Raw genomic sequence first — 10,391 nt, 5'->3', positions numbered from 1 at the left:
CCCAGACCGGGCCCCGGAGGGGAGGGGCTTGACTGAGCAGCGGGAGGCTCCCCGGGGGTCCTTTCCGGAAGACACGGTCTTCGCCAAGAACTTTAGCAGGGGGCCCACATGGCCGGCCAGCCGCATCATCCGTCCACTGGGAACCCGTATGTACGAAGTGTCGACCGTGTGTGGGTCATACTCCCGGAACACACCAGCACGGGAAGCCCAGAACCGCAGCCGGCGCTGGAGGAGGACGCGCAGCCACCCCTAGAGCCGGTCTCTACCCCAGGAGAACAGCCGAGCCTGACACCCAGTCCACCCGCGATCGCGGAAGAGGGCCCAGCTGCAGGAGTTGCAGAGCCAGAGGGGCCTCCACAGGTAACACACCCCGACACAGCTGACAGGGCCCCCGAGGCCCCAGTACCAACCCCCCGACGGTCCACAAGAGAGCGACGGTCCCCATCGTATTTGATGGACTACGTCACCTAGGGTGGGTCCGAACTATGGGGGGAGGGATGTAGTGTATGCTGACCACCACCGGGGGCCAGCGAACAGCCAGAGCTTGGCTCTGGAAGAACAATAGGGACTAGGCTCCTAGTCCCTCCACTGGGGAACCAATGGGAACCATGGCGGGAGATTCAAACCCACCAATGGTGACCAGGGGTGTGTCCCCAGGTATGTATATAGTTGGCCTGCCGGCCGTTTGTTCCTTGTTCTTGTTGTGTACCAAATAAAGCGTGCCATGCACCACGTCGTCGTCGGTCGTTTATCCATGCAGCAACCCACTACATAACAAAGCCCATCTCATCCAATATAATCTTTCCCACAGTGGCCAATAGGATGCCTCCAGGAAGTCCGCATTCCCTTCAACAACTTGTATTCAGGGGCATACTGCCTCTAAACACGGAGGTTCAGCCATCATGGCAACTTGTGATGCACCTCACCTCCCCCGTGAATGTGCCTAATCCCTTTTTAAAGCCATCTACTCTAATGGTCATCACATCATCTTGTGGCGGCAAATTCCATACATTTATTGTATGAAGAAGTATTCTGGTTTCTCTATATCCCCCTTTAAGTACCTTACCAGGCTCTGTCATAGGCAGTGTTCCCTCTAAGCTGAGTTAGTATGAGCTAGCTCACAGTTTTTTAGCCTCTGGCTCACACATTTTTGTCTTAGCTCAGGAAGGATGGCTCCAGAGCAAACTAATTTATGCAGTAGCCAAATCGCCCGCTCACAAATTTAATGCCAGGAGCTCACAAAGTAGAATTTGTGCTCACAAGACTCCACAGCTTAGAGGGAACATTGGTCATAGGTGCTAAACAGATATATTTTTTCCTTCCACTAATAGTGGTCCAAGCAGTTAAAAATATTTCCATGGAGATAAAAACTTTTAAGCCGTTCAACAAGGTGGATGGTAAGAGGGACAGAGATCACTTGGTAATAAACTTTGGCCTTTCCTTAGGAGAGAAAATCCACTGGTATAGTGCTATTTCTCTGCCTGCAATAATGAAGCCCCTTGTTATCAGTTTGCTTTCGACTTATTCATCCCCCCTCCCCCTCCCAAGGGTCTTGGATGAAGCAGCTCAGTATTCACTTCTTGCCAAATTTCTGTTTGCCCCCTCATTCCCCCGCCCTTTCTTTCAGCTCCTCTGTGTGCTTTTCCTACATAACAAGCTGCTCCGCTTCGTTCACCATTGGGCCCCTGTACATGCCGAATAAAAGTCTTTACATCCTTATAAGGCCAATTCAACTGAGTAGGATGCTGGCAAGGCCTGTTTCTTCTGATTGTTTGCGGGAAGGGAGTTCAAAGTTGAATTTCACATTCTCGCTCTTGCACAGTGTAGTTCTTCTTAGTAATTCCAGGCTTGATTTTGAAAGGAAAAGTCCAGCTAAAAAAGTAGTTTCATCCTTGCTGTATCAGCCTTTTAGGCTTTGAGCTTCTCCAAATTCTACCTCTAAATCCCTGAATGATAGGGACCTCTTCAAAATGGATATGGACCAAATTATAATTTTTATTTATTTATTTATATCCTGCCTCTCTTCCCAGTGGGAGACCCAAAGTGGCTTATGTCATTCTCTTCCACTTCATTTTATCCTCACCAACAGCCCTGTGAGGTAGGCTATGCTGAGAGCCCCAGGGTCACCCAGCAAGCTTTCTGTGGTTGAGTGATGATTCAAACCTGGATCTCCCAGATCCTAGTCCAACACTTTAACCATGATTTCACACTGGCTCAGTTCAGAATAAGTTTAAAACCAGATGGCAATCAAGGTTTACACAACTTCTCTCTGTTTGCTTTTTCTTAACACAAAGTTTCTATCTCTTATGACTGCACAGATAAACCGTAGAATAGTTTCAGAAGGGTAGCCGTGTTGATCTGTAGTAGAAAAGCTAGATTCAAGTCCAATAGCACCCAAGAGACCAAGAAGATTTCCCGAAACTTATACCCCCAAACAATGTTCCCTCTAAGCTGTGGAGTCTTGTGAGCAGAAATGCTATTTTGTGAGCTGCTGGCATTAAAGTTGTGAGCAAGCAATTTGGCTACTGCATAAATCAGTTTGCTCTGGAGCCCTCCTTCCTGAGCTAAGGCAAAAATGTGTGAGCTGGTGGCTAAAAAACTGTGAGCTAACTCACACTAACTCAGCTTAGAGGGAACACTGCCCCCAAAATATCATAGGTCTCCAAGTTACTACTACATAAGAACATAAGAGAAGCCAATGTTGGATCGGGCCAATGGCCCATCCAGTCCAACACTCTGTCACACAGTGGCCAGAAATACCAGGTGCCATCAGGAGGTCCACCAGTGGGGCCAGGACACTAGAAGCCCTCCCACCATTGCCTCCCCCAAGCACCAAGAATACAGAGCATCACTTGCCCTAGACCAAGAGTTCCTATCTATACCTTGTGGCTAATAGCCACTGATGGACCTCTGCTCCTTTTGTTTATCCAATTCCCTCTTGAAGCCACCCATTCTTGTAGCCGCCACCACCTCCTGTGGCCATGAATGCCATGAGTTAATCACTCTTTGGGTGAAGAAGTACTTCCTGGATTCAAATCAAACTTTAGAATATGTAGGAGCAGGGCCCAGGGAAATTTCAGAAGCCCATAACCTACAAGGGTCACAGGCAGCCATCACTAGCCAGAAACAGAATAAGTTATGCAAATAGAACTAAAATATGCAGTGACAAGTCATTTACACAATATATGCAAGCTACAGAATCCAGCATTTCCTAACACAGATTTGTGATTTGTTTGTTTTTATATGCAAATCCTGGTTCTTCTGCTGGAGACTCTGGGAACCACGGGACCAGGCTAACTTCACTGTGTTGCTACCTTCGGTTAGCATTTGCAGGTCAAAAGAGACTCTGCACCAATGAGGCTCTGCTCCATATTTTAAGAGTAGACTATCCTGCCCTCCCTTTTCCCCAGTGGGTTTGGTGCTGGAAGACAACCGAAGGCCTGTCCAGCCCCTTCGGGACGGTTTCTCCTTTAGATAGTCTAGAGAAGAACTGAGAGGCAAGTTCACCACAACACTGGCCCACTTTGTCGATTGTTTCTGCAAACGAGACAGAGGGGAAGGGCATGGTGGGGCGGATGTAAATGAAGAAAAATGCTGTGGAAGACAGGGGCTTTTAAAGCCTCCGAGGCCAGGCCTTCACCCACAGAACAGAAAGGGATTGTATCCTGCGAAGGAGAAGGCTGAATCATCAGGACAAAGTCTGCCTTATTCAGTCAGCACATTCTCCAAAATACCCCCTTCCCCCCCGCCCCAAAGTTCTTTCACCGAACCATTTTCCAGTTTATGAGTTAACGCAGCCTTCGCAGACTCCCCAATATTTCACAGCTGAAAACAGAGACATGCTTGTAACACTCTGATTCTTGGACCAAGGATCACTGCCCAGTTCCTTCACACACACACACACACACACACACACACACACACACTCTGGCATGTTGCTGAAGGTTCTACTCTAATGCAAGCTGCATTAATGTACTCAGCAATTAATTAATGCCCTCCACTGCTCAAAGATGCGATAGAAAAATGTTGCTTTCATAGGGTCTCTTATCCACAGTCAGAAATATACCCCAGTCGTTGCCCTGACCTGCATGGCCCAGGCTAGCCCCATCTCATCACATCCTGGAGCCTAAGCAGGGCTGGCTCTGATGACTGTTTGGATGGGAGACCACCAGGGAAGTTCAGGGCTGCTACACAGAAGCAGGCAATAGTAAAGCACTTCTTGCTTTGAAAGTCAACATAAATCTGCTGTGACTTGATGGTATTTCACACACATAGTTGCAATATGTGAAGTGGCAGGGTGTGCACAGGGCTTTTTTTGTAGAAAAAGCCCAGCAGGAACTCATTAGCATATTAGGCCACACCCAACAGCAGGAACTCATTAGCATATTAGGCCACACCCCATGCCTTCCCTTGGCTTGCCTGGGCACCCCACGGCTGCAGGGAGCCTGGGCAAACCAGCCCTGGGAGAGGTCGGGGAAGGCACGGGGAGGCATTTAAATGCCTCCCCGATCCTTCCAGGGACCCCCTGGCACACACGCCTCGGAGTTGCCGGAGGGGTCAATTTCCAGGCCTTCCCTCTGTAGCGACGCATGCAGAGGTTTTGGCTGTAGTGGGTGTGGCCAACACTGAAGCCAGCCGGAACTCCGTTCCTGTGCGTTCCTGCCCAAAAATAGCCCTGGGTGTGCACCACATGATGGCCTTAATGTGCATGCACCAGTAACATTATAAGGACGTGCAGCATAGCCAGTACCACATCCAGTACCCACTCACACAGTTAACTGGGAGATGTGGAGAAGGAGCTGAACTCCTAATGTACCACAGCTCTGGAAAATCAAATACAACAACATTTTAAAACGGCATCTCCAACACAAGAGGGAGGAAACAGATTTACCAGTGACTGGTGTCAGAAGCAGTTTTGGGGAGGTCACCATCCAAGCTTTAGATCCTACTCTCCTTGCGTTATAAACAGGCTGTTTTAAAGGGGAGTGGCAATGGACCACACCGACACCGACAAACAGTACAATGTTTCAGTGTTCGAAAGGACCTGGGGACAGCAGGGTATGGGGGGGGAGGTTATAATGCCTTAGACCCCACCCTCCATAGAAGCCATTTCTTCCAGGGAAACTGATCTCTATAGTCTGGAGTTCAGTTATAATTCCAGGAGGACTCCAGGCCCCACCTGGAGGTTCTCAACCCTAGCCCAACCCCCTTGTCTTGTTGGTAGCTGACTTGGGTGTTTCTTGAGCATAAAGCTGGGATATAAATAAATTCAATAAATCCACAATAAAATAATTCCAAGACCCACAGAAATTTCAGTACTTTGGGTTCTTCACCCATTTACCGGATCACTGAATTCAGTGGAGAAACCTGCTCCGTTTGACCTTTAATTAAAAATCAACATACATCTCGCTCATTAAACTCCTTTCCTCTTTGTCTCCCTCACATCCCCAGTCAAAAAACCTGCCTGGACGGTGAAGCATTTTAAGCAGGAATGCCATAACCCCAGCCAAGAGTAGCAAGGAACACTTAGAGGTTTAATTTAATGTCCACACAGTGGGTTGGATCCGGGCAGCTTTTTCAATCCATCTTGCCTAATTCCTCTCCATTTTACAGACCCTGTCCCAGGTGGCTTTTGAGAAAGCCGGTCCCATGATCCCCAGCATTTTTGTGGTGGCCAAATGGACCCTCCCCCCTTATGACAAGAGTCATTGGAAAAGGCAGTAATGCCAGGAAAAGTTGAAGGCAGCAGGAAAAGAGGAAGACCTAACATGAGATGGATTGACTCAGTCAAGGAAGCCACAAAGGCCCTCAGTTTGCAAGGACATTTGGAGGGCAAGGACATTTTGGAGGGCATTCCTTCATAGGGATGCCATTAGTCAAAAAAGACCTGCTGGCCCTTCACACACACACACACAAATAGAACCCTTCCTTTGTCTTTCACCAGCAAAAAAACTGGTTGGTTCCAATGCAGTAGAATTTCAGAACCCCACTGACCTTCAAGCTGAAAGGATCCATAGAAGTGTTGTCTTTTGCTAGTGAATCCAATAGCATATTTGTGTCTCAGGTTTTTTCCTGTACTAACCAATTCTCAATTTTTTTTTTGGCTGTTTACCAGGAATTTGGGAAGGGGATCAATAGTCTCCATTATACCCTGTCTGTGGTTTGAGCAGAATTTAGATGGCCATTGCAGTACACAGAATGGATTAGCTTTTGGTGATATAGTCACTGGAATTTTCAAACATATATTGATAATGTGGCACATGAAATCTGTTTTAGTGAGTGATAGCAACTGAATTTTAAACTCCAATCTTCACTCTTTTGGCTTTGCAAAATTAGATGATGTTTGCTTCCAACAACATATGAAAAAAGACAAATGTGAAATGTTAATTTAAGCACTGATTATACCATCTTCTTCTGCAGCTTAATGATATGCATAAATTAATTGCAATAGCAAAAAACTTCCGACTTCAAGGCTGAACGATGCATTAAGACTGCATTAAAGTGCGGTGAATGGAAGCTTTAATGACTTAAGCTTTTAACAATTCATTTTTAAAGGCACTGCTTCAGCTTCCATCATAATGCTAAAGCCTCTCTTAATAGCTAGGCATCATCTTAAACTCATTTTAGCATCTTCTTTATTGATCATGGAAATCTAAGATTCTTTTGAATTGCTTTTCCCACCCACCACTGCTCTCTTTCCATTTGTTAAAAACTGAATGTACATCCTAATCTATGGGCCTTTTTTGCTCATAGAAAAGCAGAAGAAATACAAAAAAAAAATCATATTGAGACTCTTCATTCCTGATATTGCCCCCTTCCTACCCATACCAGACAGTCAGGCACAAGCATGCTATTTTGAGGTGGGTGGGTGGTGAGGTTGCCAACTCCAGGTTGAGAAATTTTGGGAAGTTCAGTGGCAGAGCCCAAGAAAGGGGAGGGACTTCTGCAGGGCATGACGCACAGCAGCCCCTGTCTCCAGGGGAACTGATCTCTGTGGTCTGGAAATCAGCTATAATTCCAGTAGAAATCCAGGATCCACCTGGAGGCTGGGCAGGCGGCAGCCCTAGGAGGAGGATGGTAAGATTCATAAGCAAGGTTCAAAGATCTGCTTTTTTGAAATATTCAGAATACAATTGCAAAAACAAAACAGTATTTAAGAGCATCTGTCATGGTAGTTCCCCTACTTCAAGATAACCAGAGATGGGAGCACCCATGCCAGGGCTATTTTTGGGCAGGAACGCACAGGAACGGAGTTCCGGCTGGCTCCCGAGTTGGCCACGCCCATCAGGAACTCATTAGCATAATAGGCCACACCCAACAGCAGAAACTCATTAGGATTGGCTACATTAGGGGTGTGTGGCCTAACATGCAAAGAGTTCCTGCTACAAAAAAAAGCCCTGGGTTTTGACAACAAACAAGGTAAACAGAATAAGAAGCAAAAGGTGGGTGTGGCTGGATGACCACACTTCTGGTAATGTGGGGTGTGGCCTAATATGCTAATGAGCTGTCATCTCAGGGTGTGGCCTAATGTGCTAATGAGTTCGTGCTGTTGGGTGTGGCCTATTATGCTAATAAGTTCCTGCTGGGCTTTTTCTACAAAAAAAGCCCTGCCCATGACAAATAATTACACATAGTCTAAAATAAGGAAAAGGAAAGATGCACTCCCTAATCAGTATTCTAACATCAAACCCCCACAGTTCATCAAAGAAGTGCCAAGATGCTTCTGCCCTCAGAATCCTTCATTCCACAGCATGACCAATTTTACCTAAGGGGGTGGGGGACCAGAAAAGCTTGCCAATAATGTCCTTTCACATGCTGGGCTACAAGGAAATATATGTATGAGAGAAAAGGTATCAAGATTTTATTCCAAAACTTGCAATGGATGAAGAAGAGCAATGATTATCTGGAGAATCAGGAAACCTCAAGTTAGATTTAGCGTACACCTCGCACTGCCTTGAAAATGCATCCAGCAAAGATCTGTTTTGGAGAACTCAAGGGAGGAAGTTGCAGCCCCTCTCAACATGACGTCACAGCACAGCGTAAAACATGTTTGAATAGGGGACGATGAGATGAGCTGTAGTGTTACCTGCTGAATGGAGACATTTTATGACATTCGTTCATATGGTCATTGGTGGCCAATATATTAGTGAAGTAATATCCAGCTTACATGATCTACATTCCTCAATGGGGTGAAGCCCAGGAGTTATACTACTCCAGAAAACAAAAGGCACTCAGTACCTCCCAATCCCATTTTTAATCCAATTTCACTACTGTAACAACCAATGTGAATTTGGGGCCATAGCATAATGATTCAAAATACAAACATTATGAGTGACAACTGGATGAAAAAGAGTGGATAAACTAACTATTGATTTTCAGACCATGTATGCAAAGGCCCTTTGCCTTTGCAAGAGAACGAAGGCAAAGGGAAAGCTACAAAGGGAATGGAAAGCCATGCAGATGTCTAGGTGGATACTGCAATTGGCCCTACTGTCTATTTGTATCTCAATAAGCTTGTTCAAAATAAGTATCTTTGGCTGGAATGGAAGCCCAGTTCAGTGCCTGGATCCTCCTCCTTGTTTGCTGGGTTCAGGAAACTGTGTTCATGTTCTCAATCGGCCATGTTCAGAACAGGCCAAAAGCTTTTACAACCAGTGTGAAGGGGCAGATGTGCCCTGACCTGCATAGCCCAGGCTAACATGATCTCATCAGATCTTGGAAGCGAAGCAGGGTCAGACCTGGTCAGTATTTGGATGGGAGACCACCAAGAAAGTCCACAGTTGCTACACAGAGGCAGGCCATGGCAAACCACCTCTGAATGTCTCTTGCCTTGAACATCCCACAGAGTCATAAGAACATAAGAGATGCCAATGTTGGATCAGGCCAAAGGCCCATCCAGTCCAACACTCTGTGTCACACAGTGGCCAGAAATACCAGTGCCATCAGGAGGTCCACCAGTGGGGCCAGGACATTAGAAGCCCCCCAAGCACCAAGAAGACAGAGCATCCCTTGCCCCAGAGTCCCTATCTATACCTTGTGGCTATTAGCCACTGATGGACCTCTGCTCCATATGCTTATCTAATTCCCTCTTGAAGCCGTCCATGCTTGTAGCCGCCACCACTTCCTGTGGCAGTGAATTCCATGTGTTAATCACTCTTTAGGTGAAGAAGGACTTCCTTTTATCCGTTCTAACCCGACCGCTCAGCAATTTCATTGAGTGCCCACAAGTTCTTGTATTGTGAGAAAGGGAGAAAAGTACCTCTTTCTCTACCTGCTCTTTCCCATGCATAATCTTATAAACCTCAATCATGTCACCCCTAAGTCGTCGTTTCTCCAAGCGAAAGAGCCCTAAGCGCCTTAACCTTTCCTCATAGGGAAAGTGTTCCAACCCTTTTATCATTCGAGTTGCTCTTTTCTGCACTTTTTCCAAAGCTATAATATCCTTTTTAAGGTGCGGTGACCAGAATTGCACACAGTATTCCAGATGAGGTCGCACCATTGATTTATATAGGGGCATTATGATATTGGCTGATCTGTTTTCAATAGCTGTAAGCCAGCTCTGACTCGATGGCAAAACAAAGCACACACCAAAAGAGGAACAGGAGACTCTCTGATCTGGATTTGAGAACACTTTTGCTTAATCTATGGTGTGTCATGTGACACATGCATAAACGATGTGTTGCCCCCTTACATATATCTTCTGGGATTAAACCCAAAATTTATCTTAAAGAATTCACCATGAAGGGGAGATCCTTTATGAGCAAGCAGAGCTGGTAAGCATCGCTGCTCCAGGATTCTCTAGCTTAGAGCCCTGGCACAGTACAGGATCCAGTTACACGGCTGCACACTGGCACACACAAGTTGATGTTCTGCTGCCAAAGCACAGGTGTGCTCTCATTTTAGGGACATGAAAGAGATCACATGGAGTTCACCTAAGTATATCAAATTCTTCAGGCATAGTTTGCAATGGTCAGAACAAACCTCGGATGGTTTTGGGCTCACGCACACCTAATGAGATACCTCCCACAGCAGCCCCTAATTCCTGCCACCACTTGCTAGAGCAGCGGGGGGGGGGTTGTTGGGGAAATTGGTGTTGCCAGGACACCATGTCTCCATATCCCTGCCCACCCATCCCTCGCTGGATGCCAACCACAAGCTGGCAACCCTGCCCACCCCCTACATCATTATACCTGAACCACAAGCTATGATTTCCCCTCGCCTGTATATCAGGATTCCAAACCATCTTAGTTTGGAGGCAAGGAACAAACCATGATTTGATGTAAACTACGAGGGTCATCAGTAACGGAGCCATGAGCAGTTGTGGGGGGAGGGGAGGAGAGTCCAGAAGCCTAAGAACTCCCAAGGTTCATTCTCCTAATTTTTAAAAAAGC

General features: G+C 46.5%; 1 protein-coding gene across 1 annotated transcript in view; it reads right to left on the bottom strand.

Moving 5' to 3' along the window:
- The window catches only part of SHC4 (SHC (Src homology 2 domain containing) family member 4), a 65,478-nt gene that overhangs the window by 35,801 nt on the left and 19,286 nt on the right, over positions 1-10,391 (bottom strand). The window lies entirely within an intron of this gene.

The sequence above is a fragment of the Gekko japonicus genome, unplaced genomic scaffold, assembly GCF_001447785.1.
Source record: "Gekko japonicus isolate JY-2015 unplaced genomic scaffold, Gekko_japonicus_V1.1 scaffold772, whole genome shotgun sequence".
Classification (NCBI taxonomy): domain Eukaryota; kingdom Metazoa; phylum Chordata; class Lepidosauria; order Squamata; family Gekkonidae; genus Gekko; species Gekko japonicus.
The sequence above is the reverse complement of the archived record's forward strand: the minus strand, read 5'-3'. Positions and strand labels throughout refer to the sequence as shown.